This window comes from Carcharodon carcharias, chromosome 1, assembly GCF_017639515.1.
Source record: "Carcharodon carcharias isolate sCarCar2 chromosome 1, sCarCar2.pri, whole genome shotgun sequence".
In the NCBI taxonomy this organism is placed as follows: domain Eukaryota; kingdom Metazoa; phylum Chordata; class Chondrichthyes; order Lamniformes; family Lamnidae; genus Carcharodon; species Carcharodon carcharias.
The window spans coordinates 43,233,887-43,251,529 of NC_054467.1; positions in this window are offsets into that span (position 1 = coordinate 43,233,887).

Consider the following 17,643-nt stretch of genomic DNA (forward strand, 5'->3'; position numbering starts at 1 on the left):
AATCTGCCACAGGGTTCTGAGTACTGGGTCTTGAGAAGTTTCTCTTCAGAGTTCCTCTTGCTTGTGATGACCAATTAGGTCAATGTTTAGACACCCTCTAAGCCTGCACAAACCTGGAAGTCAAGAGATATGTATCGTGTCTTTCCAGTTTAGGCAGCCTGCTAGAGTGTCTGACAGAGCCACCTGATCACCGGGTTTGTACCTGATGTTGCAGTTATGACCTTAAATCTTAATAAGTAAATCTCTGGAGTTGAGGCAGTGCACTTGTAAGCAGTTTCCTCCAGATAATTTCCAAGGGCTTGTGGTCTGTCTCAACTGTGAAGTCTTTCCCGAATAAGTGTGTATGGAGCATGGTTATCCCAAAGACCAGTGGGGGAGTTTGACACTCAATATTCAAATGATTTGCTTGTGCAGGTGATAGACTTCTTGATCCAAATGTAACAGGTTTGCCACCCTGAAGAAGACATGCACCATGATCTTTCTGTGATGGGTATACTTCTAGCATTGTGTCTTTCTATGAATGATAATATTGAAGTCATGACTCAGCGGATAGCACTTGCTTCACTGCATAGAATGCATCTTGCTACCCTGTGAAGACATCTCTGCAAAGCTTTGTTCAATTTCCTTAGGTCCAAGCATAAACAATTGGAACCATCCTTCTTGGCCGTGATGGTCATGGAGCTGCACCTGTCCATGTGGCGTTGCATCAGCAAACTACGCCTTGTCGCTCCATACTGCCAAGTTTGGTCCTCAGTTTTTCCCAAATGTGCGTGCTACATTTCTGTGGTGGGTCGATAAATGGCCTTGCATCTTCTTTTGGATGAAGGACTGTGTCACTGTGGAAGTCACCAACCATGTCAAACTTGTCTGAATTCAGCCTTTGGAGGTCTTGGATTGATTTTATGGATGTGCACCTACTTTGATTGCTGTGTCTTTTGACGGGGTCAACTCATGGATAGTAACCATGTCGAACTCATTGCACACTGGCAATGCTTTGACTGCTGGCCCTGACATACCCATTATGTAAAATATCTGCCCAGACCCAGGTTGAATCTTTGTGCCTACGTTCCAGGTTTAAGGTACCTAGATGGTTTATTGAAGGTCCATCTTAGGCCATGAACTTTACGCTGGTAGATTAGATCATCGATTCCCATCCCTGATGGTACATATCCTTGAGAGTGTGGAAAGTTGGAGTGTTGGCACTTGCACCTGTGTCAATCTTCACTTACAGTTAATGTGTCCAAGCCTTTTTTGGGCAAATAATCTGTTGCAAAGGCTTCTGTTTTGGTCACTGAATTAACCTGTTCCACTAGGGTGATCATGTGAAACAGCTGCTTATTGTAATACCTTCACCTTGATCCACCTCATCCACTTTGTCAGGCTTTTCCCCATTTCGTAGATAGACCAGTGCTTGTGGTGATGCCTAGAATCTTCACCCTCACCCCTGGGTGGTGTGCTTTTGCGGTTACAGCATTTTAGCTTTTCCCATATTTCTGCTGCTGGACCTCCTGCAGAATTTGGCGCATTGTCCTCAAAGCCCTTAGGCCTTGCACGTTTCTGCATATGCCAGGCATCTTCACGGTTTGTGGTTACTGCACATCTTGTTTTGCTTGTGTGCCCTGGATATCATACCAACAGTTGTTCTAGGCCCTAAAGATTGCAAACATTCTCTCCCTGCTACAATGGCCTCATATCCACATCTTTCCTGTAACAAGCTCCCTACATCATGTCCCTTTGGCTTCTCCAGTTGATCTTTCTGGAATGCCTCTATGGGAGTGGAGGTGATAACCAGCTCCATTACATATTCTGAGAATTCAGCAACAAAGAAATCGCATTCTTTTGCTTTCTGTCTACATCTGCTGACAAAATCATTCATGCACTCATTGGCTTTTGCCTATATTGAATGAGCTCAAAGCGGTATATTATAAATTTACTTTCACTTTGAGATGATCTTCTAATGTTGACCATGACTTTATGGAAAACTTCTGATCATGTCTAAACAAACCAGAGGTACTTATTGTGTAGACCTTCACGTCCTACTTAAACTCTGATTCTTATGGCTTGTTTCTTTATATTCACAACTTAGTGGTCTAGGAAGCATAACTCCATTCACTGCCTGAATAAATTGAACTCTCCCGGGACATCAGACACTTTTCAGTTCATCTCGGGGAATTTGGCTGTCATGATTTCAGTCTTTTATCACTTTTCTTCCTAAGGAGCAAGCCTCAGTATCAGAGTTGTGGCTAATTGTGATGTCCATGGAGCTGTGTCAGTGCCACCTCCTGAGCTGTGTTGCTGCACCATGGATTTCAAACTTGCAGGCGGGAGGGGCTCTGGCGGTGGGTCAGCTAATTGCACACAAGTTTGGGACGGCAGGAAAAACACCACTCAAACACGACACTGCCTGATCTCTCCGGCTAAGACTGCAACTAATTTTGCTTTGCCAGGTCAGTGCAAAGCCGAGATGTGCTCAAGTCATTCAAATCTCACTACTCACACCTTACTGTCCCGGTGCGAGAACTTTGATCCGGTTATGACACTTCTGGCAAGGCTTCCGATTCCAGCTGTTGATTTCAGCTTCTAGTCAATGCTGCTGATTCACCATCTCACTGCTACCACCATGCTGTATTATCTCGGCTTTTAGACGAATACAAACACAGTTGAACAAGAGCTTTATAGAAGACTTCCTTTTGCTTTTGCTACTGACTGTGCAAGACTGAGTAGGACACGTGATATAACATCACATAACATCCTGTGATGACATATTTATTTACGTAAACATACTCAAATGATTATACTTATTTTATCCAACAAATATATTATTACAACAGGAATTAGATAGGCACTTGAGGACTATAAACTTGCAGGGTTATGGGAATAGAGTTGGGGAATATGACTGACTGGATGACTTAACAGAGAACCGGCATGGAGTTATTGGGATGAATGGCCTTTTTCTGTGATGCAATGACTCCATGACCGTATTATGACCCATAATTTGCTGTTGCAATGTAATGAATGGCATCCGCTGTTGGTTATTCTGCCCATTTAATCTTGACAATATGTTGTGCGGCAAGTTGTGTGGTGAGGTGAGAGTAACTGCCCTTGACATCAAGGCAGTATTTTATCGAGTGTGGCATCAAAGATTTCCATTAAATTTGAAGTCAATGGGAATCAAGAGGTATAATCTTTTGCCGGTTTGGTGTTGTACCTAGTACAGGAGAAGATGGTTGCACTTGTTGCAAGCCAATCATCTCAGCCCCAGGACATTGCTACAGGAGGATTTTACAGGCCTGAGGATTTTCAGCTGCTTAGTTAATGACCTTTGTAAGTGGGGATGTATGCTGATTGTATGGCATTCAGTTCCATTCACAATTCTTCAGATAATGAAGCAGTCTATACCTACATGCAGCAAGATCCGGACAATATTAAGGGTTGTGCTGATAAGTTGCAAGTAACACTTGTGCCACATACATGCCAGGCAATGACTAAATGACTGGTCCAACAAAGGAGAGTCTAACCATCTCCCCTTCATGCTCAATGGCATTATCATCACTGAATCCACTACCATCAATATCTTGGTGGTTGCCATTGACCAGAAATGTAACTGGGCCAGCCACATAAATAATGTGACTACAAGAACCAGTCAGAGGCTGGGTATTTGGCAGTGAGCCACTCTCCTCCTGACTTCCCAAAGCTTTTCCACCATCTTCAAGCACAAGGTAGGAGTGGATGAGTGCAGCTTCAACACACTCAGGAAGCTTGACATCATCCAGGACAAAGCAGTCTGCTTGATTGGCACTCCATCCACCACCTTAAATATTCACTCTCTTAACCACCACTCCACTGTGGCTGCACTGTGTACCATCTACAAGATGCATTGCAGCAAGTTGCCAAGTTGTTGTTTCTTTAACAGCACTTTTCAAACCTATAACCTCTACCACCTAGAAGAACAAAGGAAATAGATTCATGGGAACATTTCCATCTGCAAGTTCCACTCCAAGTCACACACTGGGCTTATTTGGAAATCGATTGCTTTTCCTTCATTGCCACAGCATCAAAAAATGGGAATTGTGGTTGTACCTACACATCATAGGCTGGAGTGGCTCAAGAAAGTGGCTCACCACCACTTTCTCAAGGGAAATTAGGGATTGGCAATAAATGGTGGCCTTACCAATGATGCCCATATCACACGTTCAAATAAAGAAAAGTTGTTGAAAGTGTGAACTGATAATGGTGCAGAGAGGGCAAACAGGGCATCTGGACCCTGAGTGAACAAGGCAGGCAGCTGTGTATATCCTTAACCTATATGAGTGAAGGATTGTGAAATAGACAGTGCAAGAATTGATAAGAAAATGTAGTATAATGGGTTAATAGTTATGATAATGAGCTAGCGATGTATATCATGATGTAACAGTAGATCAGTAGTCATATGCTAGAAACTCTGAAGAGCAGCAGGAATAGTCAGCATTAAAAAGAGATGTGCCTATTTAGTAGCTCATCATGCATGTTGTGTAAATAGTGTAAATAAAGCAGTTTAAAGTAACCTACCTGAGTCACACTAGAGTTACGCAGGGTAAGAGGGAAACCTTCCCTGTATAGATTAGGCCACAAGACCAAGGCCAGAATTTTTAACTCGTCAGGTGGGCACATGACCAACCCGAATGAGCATAAAATGATGCGCAATGATGTTGGGCGAGCGTTCCGACGTCAGCGCACACTTGCACAATATTCTGGTCGCCGGGCATGCGTGGGAATTGGCAGCGGGCCCACCAACAATTAGCAGCCCTATTAAGGCTATTAAAGTCCCAATTTAATTACATTTTTTGTTGCCTGTCCAACCTTACAGTTGGAGGGTGCGATGAGGTTTAACAACAGCTATTAAAAATTAAATAAAATGTAAACATTTCAGTAATAACATGTCCCTGCTCATGTGAGAGTCACATGAGGGGGCATGATTTTGAACAATTTACAATTCTTTATTTTTAATTCTTAAAATCTTCATCTCCATGGGAGGCAGCTCTGTGCCTCAGGGAGCTTTTCCTGTGTGCACCTGCGCACATGCGCGTAGTTCCCTGCTCACCCTCCTCCGCACCCCCCACCCCCCTCACACACAGGCAGTGCTGAGCACTGCAGCACGCATTTCATGTTGGGCGGGCCTTAATTGGCCTGGCAGCGTGAAATTGCAGTCAGGCCCTGATCGTGGGTGGCAGACAGCTTTCTGATTGCAGGTGGCAGTCGGCTTCCCAATTGCTCCCGCCCGCCCCCACTGAGCTCGCCTGATGAGGGCGAAATCCTGGTCTAACATACGAAACAGAAAGTGCAAATTAGAGTGCATGAATTCAATGTCAAATCAGTTTCAGAAAGAGATTAAAGAACGGAAAAGAATGATTGAATTAAGAGAGAGAAAAAAGAGACTGCGAGGAAAACTTCTTAAATTTTAAATTTAACGTTTTTTAAGTATCCAATGATTAAAACCTGAAGGAATGAAACTCCATGCTATGCTTGTACTACTTCATTTTCAGCACCAGACATCTAATCATCTAATCCAGGCTTAATTAAACATGCCCAGAATTTCACGTGCTTCCTCGCATTACTTAAGACCACCTCTAGCTTTCTGTGGTGTTTTAGTTTGAATCCCTTGTGCAACTATAGCAATTGCAAGCCATTCATTGCATTTCAACAGTGAGCCAAGCAGTGAGATGCTAACGGCGCATCAAAGTTTAATCATGCATCTGCCCTTGCCTGAAGTTGTTGGACAAAAATAACATAGCACCATTAACCTTGCCATTATTTTGACAGCAACTTATGATCATTATACCTTTGTGACAAGTCTTTAAAATATCAAATTATTAGTCATACTTGCTAACAATTGCTCACTGAAATATCACGGCTAAGATGAAAGACACCTGATATCAGTACATAGGAAGTATAAAATCATTTTCTGCATTTGCATTGGACTAAGCTAAAGGAAATTTTATATTAGGACATTACATTTTATGCCCTTGCTGTCTCATATGATGTACTATGCTCTGGGGACACAACAAGCAAATAAAATGGCAATCCAAATGAGCATACTTAACATCACATGAAGAAAACTGACAAATACCGCAGGCACCAGTGAGTTCTGCATTTTCTATTCATATCTTAGACAAAATCATATCATCAGGCACATTACCTATTTCATGGAATGTGTAAAATGTTACTACATAATTTATACATAATGCTGTTAAAGTCATCAAGTTCATTATCAACTGTTTATTATAATTTTTCTTCCATAAGACATTTTTGAGAAGCCTCAATTCACTGTTTTTAAATATGACCCCATCAATTTTTCATTGGTAATTCCCTCCTTTGGGGATGGTTTCTGAATTTAAAGAAATTGGGAACATTTCCTCTGGTCAATATCTAATGAAACAGTAAACATATTCTTCTGGATCCTGTTGTAGCCTTCCATCTCGTGAGATGATGATTTATGCTTTGGTGGCCAACTCTGTGTTAAGCATCACCTGCTTTGACTCAGAAGCCCCAATCTGGCATAACAGTCTCTGCCACACTTGCTGCAGATGAAGGCAGTGGGCTGAGAAGTTGCAGGATTCGCCTGCCTCTTCTTTCTCTGGGACCACTTCTTGACTGCTGAGTTTTCCATTTCTCCTCCTTCTTCTGTTATCCCTTCGAACAGTCAGTCTCCAGAGGTTCTGGCTGTTGGTTATTTCCTGGTTGCCTCTGTTGATGTCCGCCACCTTCATATCGCACTCGCAGATTTCCTTGTTGCGGGGGTACAGATGTCCAGCAGGTTGTGACACAGTGGTAAGTTAACTGTACAGAAGGTCTTTGTGTATACTGCTGTCATCATCTGATTAACATGGCCAAACCATCACAGACATCATTGGCTTAGCAATGAGTGTATGCTGATGGAATTAGCCTGCTCCAGGATCTCTGAATTGGTGACCTTGTCCCACCAAGAGATTCCGAGGATACATCTGAAACAGAGAGGTGGTAACTGTTAAGCCTTTTCTCTTGCCTTGCATGAGTTGTCCAGGTCTCACTACTGTAAAGGATTGCAGGCTTGGTAGACTCACAGTTTGGTGTTTTCAGTCAGGTTGCTGTTGTTCCACACTCTCTTACTCAGCTCAAGCATAACAGCTGTAGCATGCTAATGGACCTGTTGATTCCAGCATTAAGTGACAGTTAGCTGATGACTGTGGAGCCTAGATATGTGAAGCTATCAACAGCCTCCAGTGTCCCATTATCAATGCTGATTAATGGCTGTATGGCAACATCCTGGACGCTGACTTTCTTCTTCCTCCTGATGATGTTCGAACAAATCTCTTCACTGACATGAGAGAGCCTGTCCATTTGCAGCTGAAGGTGTTCTTCAGTACGAAATGCTAGCACGGCATCGTTGCCATAAAGCAACTCCCTGATAAAGATTTGCTGCAATTTTGTCTTGAATCTCAGGTAGGCAAGGCTAAATAGCTGTCCCCAGCTTTCTGTTATATAAGTAGAAACCTTCTGTGGATGAACTTGTGATGGAACAGAATCTAATAATATATTATCATTGCTATTTCTTAATTTTAAACTGGATCTTTTGGCTAGACAAAGACCGTTAAGATGGCTGACCCTCTGTGAGCTGTTGTCTGTGAGTCACCAGAACAAAAGAAGCCACTTCTCAATTTTGGAAATGTCACACCTCATTATTTCTGAGGAGCTACTAACAGACCACTTGGGGACTGCACAGCCCAACTTCAAAGGGAGCTACACAAAGGCCATTTGCATTTGATAAACCAGGCCTACCAGTGGAGGTCAGAGAGTCTACTAAGACAATGGCCTCTCAAGCATTCCTTTTAACCCATAATGGCGGGAATGTTATCTGTCCTGAAGAACAAGCCGAATTCTAGACACTGGATAAACACCCCTTGTTAAGACCTTGTGGAGAAGTAAGGTCACATGACCTAAGACGCTGGCTTGTTGAATAAGTTAATATTGCCTTCCAGAGCTGTAAGCCAGTCTGCTGCTTTAACACCTGACCAGCAGGCCCCACAGAAGGAGCTCTGGCCAGGCTGGACAACTGACCCCATCTACTTTGCCTCTGCTGAAAGTTCTGTACCATCATCTACAAAATGATTCATCTCTGTCTGCCTATTTAATCTTGTGCAGTCAACACCACTGGAAAAGTGCATCGTACACCACCAGTTTTCAGCCCGCTAACTTCCATGAAGGAATTCCTCAAGGGACATTGATTCTGGACTTTGGACCTCAAGTGAACTGATGTTTAATTTCATTGTGGTCTCTATTGGAAAGACTTATTTTCTCTATCCTTCTATTTACTGTATGTCTGTGAAGAAGAATTTTGCAGACGCTCCCTTTAATGGTTTTTTGAATGTGTGAAATAAACTAACCTTTTGAGTTCATGCTGCCTTGAATTTACTGTGGGGTTATTAATAAGAATTGGATCACACACAAAACTGAGGGGTTGGGAAATACATCACTGCTTATTAAAAAGAAAACAAATCAAAACAACCTTTCCATTTACAGACAGGTGATGAGAGAAAAAATTAGTGTTGTTTGAAAGGACCACTCCTCCTGTTGGTAACAAACTGAAAACATAGGGCAGCAGCAAAAAGAAGAATAAGCAAAACAAGGTTGCCACCAGAACATAACACTGTTTGACCCCACTGTGAATCTCAAAGGGCGCTGATGTTACCCAGTCATAACTGACCTTACCCCTCATGTTGTCACGGAAGGAAGAGATCACACTGAACAGCTTCAGTGGGCAGCCAGTTTTCTTCAGCAGCTTAAATAGATCAATGTTGTCCACATGATCAAGTTTGGTGAAGGCAATACATAGTAGCTTTGTTTGTGGCATTTCTCTTGCGGCTGCCACAATGTGAAGATAAAGTTGATGTGGATCTTCTAGTTCTGAAACTTCACTGGTGGATATGATGTGCTCAAAATGGCAACAGGTCTATCAAGAAAGAAAACAGCTCCTTTGAAAACAAATGCAGGGAAAATCATCACCAACTGCAATAAACTGATGGAGAGATGGGTGGAACACCAGCTTGAGTTGTATTCCAGGGGAAACACCATCTCCAAGGAAGGCTGAGACACCATGCACAGGCTACCTGTCATGGAAGAGCTAGATACTAAATCCACAGTGCAGGAGCTTAGAAAAGCTATTGACTTGCTTGCCATTAACGTAGGAGCTGATGCTATACTACCTGAGTTCATCAAGCATGGAAACCAGCACTCCTGTAGCATCTACATGAACTTCTCCATCTCTGCTAGAGGGAGGAGGCAGTGCTTCATGATATGTCTGATGCAAAGATTATGATCTTGCATGAGAACAAGGTGTGATTACAACAAATATTGAGGCATCTCTCTGCTGAACATCATGGAAAAAGTATTTGCATGTATTGCCATGTCAGACTTCAGAACTTGGCTGAATGCATCTATCTTTCAGATTGGTGTTGCTACACAATGATCCAAGGAAATCATCTCCTCTGTTCTCAATTTTTTTCAATCCATAGACCAAGAAATTCAATCACGCCCAAACACTGTGTGCACCTCAAAGTATTGCTTCAGCATGTCAATGTTGTTGGTGATTATAGTCACATGTAACAACACAGACTGCCATTGTGGGAGCTCAGACACCTATCATCTTGGCTTTCCACCTTACAACAGTGACTACACTTCAAGAACACTTCCTTGATTGTAAAGCACTTTGAGACATTGGTTGTTGTGAAAGTGCTATTGTTATAACTGTCTCTATGGATTACATTAAGCGTTAAGAATGTAGAGTTTTGGTTTCAGTTTAAGATGAATTGGGGTCGTGTACTTTCGGTTTTGGATAAGTATGCCTGTGTGTGTGTTTACAATGTTTGAACTTTTGACCCAACTGAGACTGTTAGAAGTAAGAGATGCTCACTGGAGTTTAAAGACATCCAGTCTGTTGCATTTACCCAGAGAACTGGGTAGGACTAAGTAGCTCTGTAAAGAGAGAAGTCCAGTTTCAGAATAGATGCCAAGGGAGTGTCCATGTGTGCCTGGTGGGTCATGGCTTGTGACTGTCAGTGATGCTTATACTTGGACCAGGAGGTCGTATAAGTAGGGATATACCATAGATCTGAGCTGTGACCTGTGCAGTGAGACCCAGGGGGAAAAAGGAACTGATTTCCAGAGTATGAGTATGTTTAAAAGCATAGAAGAGTGAAAGCCACAGTATAAAGATTAAGCTGAGCTAAGTCTGTTGGATTCAGTTTAAGGTAGAAACTCATATTATTTAGGAGGAGAGTGCAAGAGGAGTACCCTAGCACAGGTAGTAATAGCACCTAGAGGAGAGTGCGACAGGAGGACCCTGAGACAGGCAGTCAGCAGCACCTAGATGATCTAGTCTATCCAGAGGATCTAACATCTAGTCAAACTCAAATAGGAGTAAGGATAAAATAAAAGCAAGGGTCCATATTCTATTTAGTTAAGATTGCCTTTGGAGCTCAGTCCCATGATTTGCACATCCTGCACTATGTGGGAAATCCTGGGCGCTCCTGGCGGTCTGGATGACCATGTGTGCAGGAGGTGCCTCTGACTGGAGCACCTCGAGCTCTGGGTTTTGGAGCTTGAGCGGCAGCTGGGGGTGCTGTAGCACATTCACGAAGTTGAGAGGTTCGTAGATAGCATGTTTTAGGATGTAGTCACCCAGCAGCTTAAGAAAGTGCAAGCAGAGAGGGAATAGGTGACCGCCAGACAGAAGAAGGGGACTAGGCAGGTAGTGAGGGAATCTGCCAAGTACATCTCACTTGGAAACCATTTATCGGCATTGGAAAACAGTGAGAGTAACGGTTCCTCTGTGGAGGCCAACCAGAGCAAGGCTATGGCACTGTGGGTGGTCCAGCTGCTCAGTGGGGAAGAAAGAAGTGTGGAAGAGCAATAGTGGCAGGGGATTCCTTAGTGAGGGCTGCAGACAGGCGCTTCTGTGGATGTGGACGTGGACGTGACTCCAGGATGGTAAGTTGCCTTCCAGGTGCCAGGGCCAAAGATGTCAAAGAACAGCTGCAGGGCGTTTTGAAAGGGGGAGGGCGAACAGTCGTGGTCCATGTTGGGAATGATGACATAGGAAGAAAGAGAAATGAGGTCCTGCAAGCAGACTTTAGGGAGTTAGGTAGAAAATTGAAAAGCAGGACTTCAAAGGTAGTAATCTCTGGATTACTCCCGGTACCGGGAGTGGTGACTATAGGAACAGAAGGATAGAGCAGATGATGCGTGGTTGGAGAGATGGAGGGCGGGCTTTAGATTCTTGGGGCATCGGGAGCATTTCTGGGGTTGATGAGAACTGTACAAGTTGGATGGGTTATATTTGAACAGGAATGGGACCATCATCCTCGCGGGAGGGATGGGATCCTGAAAAATAGTTCAAAGGGGAGAGAAGCTGAGATGGAGTTACAAGTTAAAAAGGCTAGCAAGTGAGCCTGGAAGGCAGAGGAAACATAGACTAGAGAAGAAAGTAGTGAGTTTAGCAAGGCTAAATGGAATATGTTTTAATGCAAAAAGCCTGAGGAATAAGACAGACGAACTGAAGGCACAGAAAGGCGTGTGAGAGTATGATATCATAGCTATGACCGAGACTTGGCTAAAAGAAGGGCAGGAATGGCAGCGCAACATTCCTGGTTATGGGGTATTCAGACAAGATAGAGAGGGGAATAGGAGAGGGAGGGTGGGGGGTGGGTGTTGCAATTTTGATCAAGGAATCAATTATAGCAGTGAGGAGGGATGATATTTTGGAAGGATCATCAAATGAGGCCATAAGGGTAAAAGTAACAAACACAAAAGGGACAAACACACTGTTGGATGTGTACTATAGCCCCCAAACAGATAATGGATAAAATATATAATCAAATTTCAGAGAAGTGTAAGAATAATAGGGCAGTAATAGTAGAGGACTTTAACTACCCAAATATTAACTGGGATAGTTTTTGTGTGCAAGTTGGGAGGGAGAAAAACTCTTAAGTTGCATCCGGAGAACTTTTTTAGCCAGTACGTAGAAAGCCTAAAAAGTGAAGGGGCAGTTCTGGACCTAATATTTGGAAATGAGCCCGGGCAGGTGGAAGGCGTAACAGCAGGGGAGCATTTTGGAGATAGTGGCCATAACTCAGTTAGATTTAGGATAGTTATGGAAAAGGATAAGGTTGGGCTGAGAATAAATGTTCTAAACTGCGAAAAGGCTAATTTTACTGAGATGGGATACGATTTGGCCCAAGTGGACTGGGAGCAGCTACTTGCAGGTAAAACTGTCAGAGCAGTGGGAGGCATTCAAGGAGGAAATAGCGAGAGCACAGGGCAAATATGTTCCCATAAAGACAAAGGGGGAGACCAAGTCTGGAGAACCCTGGATGTCAAGGGACATAAAGGTTAGGGTTAAGAAAAAAGAGAAGCTTATGGCAGATACCGAGGGCTCAATACGGCAGAGTCCCTAGAGGAGCATAAAAAGTGCAAGGGAGAACTTAAAAAGGAAATTAGGAAAGCCAAGAGAGTACATGGGAAAGCATTGGAGGGTAGAATAAAGGAAAACCCAAAGGGATTTTTTAAATATATAAAGAGCAAGAGAATAACTAAGGAAAGAGTAGGGCCAATTAGGGGCCATAGAGGTAATGTGTGTGTGGACCCGGAAGACATGGGTACAGTCCTCAATGAATACTTTGCATTGGTCTTCACAATGGAAAAGGACTATGCAGGTATAGACATCAGGGTGGAGGACTGTGAAAGATTAGAGGAAATTAACATAGAGAGAGAGGAGATACTAGCGGGTTTAGCAGCCTTAAAAGTGGATATATCCACAGGTCCAGATGAGATGTATCCCAGGCCATTGAGGGAGGCAAGGGAAGAGATATCAGTAATTTTCAAATCCTCTCTGGTCACAGGTGAGGTGCAGAGGACTGCTAACATTGTCTCATTATTAAAAAAGAGAGGAAGGGATAGACCAGGAAATTACAGGCTAGTCAGTCTAACCTCGGTGACCAGTGGGCTTCCCCAGGGCTTGGTGCTGGGACCCTTGCTGTTTGTGGTGTACATAAATGATTTGGACTTAAATGTAAAGGGTATGATCTAGAAGTTTGAGGATGACAGGAAAATTGATAACATGATAAATGGTGAGTAGGGTAGCCGTAAATTGCAGGAGGATATCAGTGGACTTGTCAGGTGGGCAGAACAGTGGTGAATGGAATTCAACCCGGAAAAATGTGGGATAGTTCACTTGGAGACGGCTAACAAGGCAAGAGATTACATTATGAATGGTAGGAACCTGGAAAGTACTGAAGATCAGAAGGATCTTGGTGTGCATATCCACAGATCTCTGAAGGTAGCAGGGCAGGTAGATAAGGAGGTTAAGAAGGCATATGGGATACGTGCCTTTATTAGCTGAGGCGTATAATACAAGAGCAGGGAGGTTATGCTGGAACTGTATAAAACAGTGGTTAGACCACAACTGGAGTACTGAATGCAGTTCTAGTCACCAAATTATAGGAAGGATGTGATTTCACTGGAGAGGTTGCAGAGGAGATTTAGCAGGATGCTGGCTGGACTGGAGGGTCTGGGCTATGAGGAAAAATTGGATAGGCTGGGGCTGTTTTCCTTGGAGCAGTAAAGATTGAGAGGGGACCTGATAGAGGTGTATAAGATAATGAGGGGCATAGATAGGGTGAATAGGAAGGCACTTTTTCCATTAGTAGAGGGGCCAATAACCGGAGACATAGATTTAAGGTAAGAGGTAGAAGGCTAAGAGGGGAGTTGAGGAGGAATTTTTTCACCAGAGGATGGTGGGAGCCTGGAACTCACTGCCAGAAAGGGTGGTTGAGTCAGAAACTCTTGCAACATTTAAGAAGCATTTAGATATTCACTTGCCTTGCCATAGCCTCCAAGGCTATGCGTCAAGTGCTGGAAAACGGGAATGGTATAGTCAGATCTTTGTTGACCGGCGTGGACACGATGGGCCAAAAGGCCTCCTTCTGTGCTGTAAATGTCTATGAGTCTATGAGAATCATTATCTTATTTACTCAGTTTTATAACTTGTGCAATAAAGTTATTATCACTTGTGTTTGTTGTCTGTATAGTTACAATTCTTTTTGTGTTTAAATTTAATCTTCAAGTCCTGCCACTTATTTCCTTACCCTTGAATCTTCCACACATTATATTCTTTAAGTGATTATAGTCAATCAAATCAGATCCTAACAAGTACCCGCCTTGGCCAGTATTCTCATATCTGGGATAATAGCACTATATAAATGCAAGTCTTTCTTTTTATCTCCTTTCTTTGGAGCTAGCGTTGACAAGGGCTTTCAGATGGTCATATCACCCCTGCACTCAGATGTCAAGCAGAGGTGTAGGAATGTTGAAGTGCCATCCTAGGATATGAATAGGATATGGCCTTGGATCTATAGGTGAGGTACCTGCTATCTTCTGTCAGCACGCCTGTTTCCCCACCAGACTCTCTGCTAGTGCCTTGAAAGTGCCACAGAACCAGCTGGCCCTGCCTGCTGCAAGGAGGTTACAGTCTACAGCTATTCAAGGTTGTTGTCCAAGGGCATCTGAAGTGTCCTCAAAGGAAGCTCAGCAACCGTCTACCTCTCAAGATATAGCCACTGAGGAAAATGCACACAATACTGGCACAAAGTCTTGCAGAAGAGTGTGTTATGATTTTTTTTTGTGGATATTGACATGGTGTCAGAATTTTTCTTTTATAAGTATAATTTTTGTGCTGGGTTTGGTGTTGGCATTTACCTTTGTAGTAAAGTCAGGGTAGGACTCATAAATCCGAGCTGAAAGAAGGCAATTGGATGGTGGTTCGAAAAGATTTTGAGACTGCTGGTGAATGGGAGATGGAAGGGTTGATTTAAGTGGTGTTTCTCGATTAGTTGCTCCTTGAGATCCTTGTCAGGTAAGTGCACTTGTGGGCATTTTGTCTCTTACTCATCTTTCTTCCTTGTCCCCCTACTCTTCTATTTCCTGCTTCTCCTCCTGTACTTCTTGCTACTGAGATATGACAAGGTCTGGCCCCTCCTAATGGTGAAGTTGTGTGGTATGCAAAATGTGCCTTATGGTAGTGTGGGTCTCACTATAGTTCTGCTCTGCAGCTGTTTTGAGGTTCTTGACAGGAATTTGAGGTTCTTGACAGTGGAGTCCCTTTTGATAGATAAAGATACCAAACTTGTCACAGGAAACATTCATGGTAGTGTGTGTGAAACCTGTAGCATCTTGCACTTCAAGGAAACCTGACATGTGGGCAAAACACAGTGCTCCCTCAGGAGATGTAGATGTTTCTCATAGTGCAGAGAGCCTAGGTGATCTCCCTGCTACATCGACATTCTGTGATCTGGAAGATGTTGCTGCTGTCAGCTGTTAAAGCCTGAAATGAACCAATGTGATAAAAGATAAATGCCATGATGACCTTGACAGCCACAGGCAGTAACCTGGTACAAGGCTGGAATTGTGACATAGCTCGGTGATAGCTGCCTTGTTGAGGTGAAGGATCTTCATCTTTTGCTTCTGAGCAAAGTTAGTATAGGATAAGAACTCCCTGAATATCAGCTGTGAATATAATCTCCTGCATAATGCTCAGTAACTAATCTATAAGTGTGGCACAACTCCTTTAAATAGCGCTGGTAGAAGGGCCCTCCTGTCTGATAGAGCTAAGTTGTGCCATTCGAGTTCACTCCTGGGGCAGTCGAAAATTGAAAATGGATCCTACAAGAAGCACAGGACCCTAATTTGAATTCATGGACCGAATCTTCTGATGAATGGCAATCACCATCGGATTGCCACTCCACTCTTATTTACTTAACTTGCAGTGGAGCTCCGCATTTCTCACCTGGAATTCCAAATCAGGCCTCCTTAGAAATGTAAAGTGTACCTGTTCTAAGAGTCCTTCTTCATGGGGCAGGATCACTGGGGAAAGCCAAGCCAGCCCCCTTTTTATGGTACTAGATGCAGTATTCTGGTAAGTTTAAAGGTCCCAAAGCCACTTTGAGAAGCTTCAGAGAGAAGGTTAGTGTGTAAAGTGAGTGGGTGAGGAAGTCGGGTGGCAGGTGGGTGGGTGAGGAGCTAGGGTGGCAGGTGTGTGATGGCGTAGGGTAGTAGGTGGATGAGGGGGTAGGGTGGCAGCTAAGTGGATGAGGGTGGCAGATGGGTGAGGGAGTAGGATGGCATGTGTGGGTGAGGGGTTAGAGTGGCAGGGAAGTAGGTGAGGGGGTAGAGTAGCAGGTGGGTTGGTGAGTGGGTAGGTGGGTTGGGGTTAGGGGGCCCGGGAATAGTCAGGTCGTATTTGGGTGGTTGGGGGAGTTAAGTTGGGGCATTGTCGGGGGGAGTAGTCAGTGATTGGGAGGGTAGTTGAGGTGGGAGTGTAGTCATGGACTCGGGGAATAGCTGGGGGTAGTAGGGTGGTCAGGAGGGTAGTCAGGGTAGTCATGTGGTCAGTGGGGGGTAGTCAGTACACTCATTGGAGAGGTGGGGAGTTTGTGGTATAGTTACCCAGGAGTTAGAACTGGTTTTAATTCTTCTAATTTCTCCTGAGTAGTTATTCTGGTGAGTGAGCTGGAACCATCTGAAGTCTCTGACTTTAATTCAGAGTTTCAGAAGGTTCCAGAAGCAGGGGAATTGCCCATCGGAAGTTCAAACTTCCCAGGCAATTCCTGCGTAGCCAGTGCATGGGTACTTCCAAGGGATCTCCCAGTGCAAATTGGGAGGTACCTCCAGGGTATAACCATCCAGAGATTGGATGTTCTGGACCAATTGATTCCCCTGTTTAAATGTTCCTGATATGTGCTTCTGACGTCATCACAATCATCTTATCCAATTTAGTGGGCAGTGTACTTCCAGCTGGAAATGTGCATGCACTGCCAGCTTGCCAAATTAGGAGTTTATTTGACTGGTTAGTGTTTGAGACATGGGTGCTATTTGGCTGAGTGTCTAGGCTATTATTTTCCCTCGTACGTAGAGTTTATGCTCATGCCAAATCTCTTTAACTAGGCAATGTTCTCAAAATTTCCATGAAGTTGCAAATGCCGTTACTGTACAAATTGATTCTTCATTAATTCTTATTCTTCATTAATTTTATCGAACACTTATTCGTCCAGAACAGCCACTTGGAGAAAATATATATTTGTGTGAATCTGATTGCTTTAAACCTTATTGTTCCATTTTGCCTAACAAACTGAAAGGGACTAGAGCAGAGATCCAATGTACAATACAATCTCATATTTTACTTTGGTTCTACAAATTAAAAATTTGCATGAGTGCACGACAAATTTAAATTGTCAGAACTGCCAGTTATAACTGTTACACGCTGATGTACATTCCAATCTAAGGAACACCGTGGCACATATTTTTGTCAATAAACAATGTTTTTGGGAGCTCATAACACAGAATCACATCACTGGCTCTCTGAAAGAGCATTCTACCTAGTCCCACTTCCCCACCTTATTCAAATCAACTTGCACCTTCTTTCTTTTCAGATAGCAATCCAACTCCCTTTTGAATACCTCAATTGAACCTGCCTCTACCAGCCTCTCAGGAAGTTCATTCCAGACTCCAACCACTCTCAGCGTGAAAAAAATTTTCCTCACAGCACTTTTACTTCTTTTTGCCAATTATTTTGAAACT